This window comes from Anoplophora glabripennis, unplaced genomic scaffold, assembly GCF_000390285.2.
Source record: "Anoplophora glabripennis isolate ALB-LARVAE unplaced genomic scaffold, Agla_2.0 scaffold1358, whole genome shotgun sequence".
Taxonomy (NCBI): Eukaryota; Metazoa; Arthropoda; class Insecta; order Coleoptera; family Cerambycidae; genus Anoplophora; species Anoplophora glabripennis.
In genome coordinates this window covers 76,929-77,882 of record NW_019417491.1, presented here as the reverse complement: position 1 = coordinate 77,882, position 954 = coordinate 76,929, and positions in this window count along the sequence as shown.

Below are 954 nucleotides of genomic sequence, written 5' to 3'. Positions count from 1 at the left end.
CTTATGGTAAAATCGCCACTGTTGTCAAGCTTTTGAAAACTCCAAGGTTACTACTAATTTCCTGGCACTAATATTTGGATTTTCAACAGCAGACTCCACAACTTTAAACTAAATATTATCGTTGTTACTTTCATGTCTCCAGGTAGTTTTCTCGTAATTCGCATTTGCTGTTCATTCAAACCTTTCCTTCATATTTTCAAAACAGTGGGAATCTGTAAATTTGGATTATTTGCTTTGTAAATACGTGCTGCTAGCAAACATTTCCCATATTTTGCTAATTCTTAATCACTTGTNTAATACCAGAACCTGATTACTACACAATTTTCCTTATCTGCGTATGAAATTTTTGCCCCAGATGCGCTTTCATTGCACAGAAAATAAACTATACTATTTTACTTTTGATGTAAATCGCCATATTTCACTTGAATATACGCTAAACAGTCAGTCTAACAAAAAAATCCCTAGATCTAGGGAAAATCCGCAAATTGGCAACGTGGTGTGGTTGTGCTTGGGCATATGCTTCTAGGCAATAAATTTTCGAACCTTGATCATGATTCGAGTCCACAACGTCATTGAAAAGGCAGAGTTGTAGTATACTTTGAATTTTTAATGTAATTCCTGTTATTTTTTTTAGTTTTTAGGCAAACTGACCATTTATTGAATATACACCGTGTTCATCTAGTGCGCGTAAGTCCAATATCTAGGTTAATAAAAGATATAACTTAATTTTTCTATAGAGTTGCCTACTTTCTCGAGATGTACAAAATGAAAATATATTTGCATATACAGGGTGTTCAGTTTTTCCTGGGCAGGTACCAACTTCATTTTTTTAAATGGAAACATATATTTTTATGGCATTATCGAATTCTACGTGAAAAATTAACGGGACTTTGTGTTATGATCCCTATTAAAATATTGATAGTTTTCGAGATAATCGACTTTTCATTTTTTTTT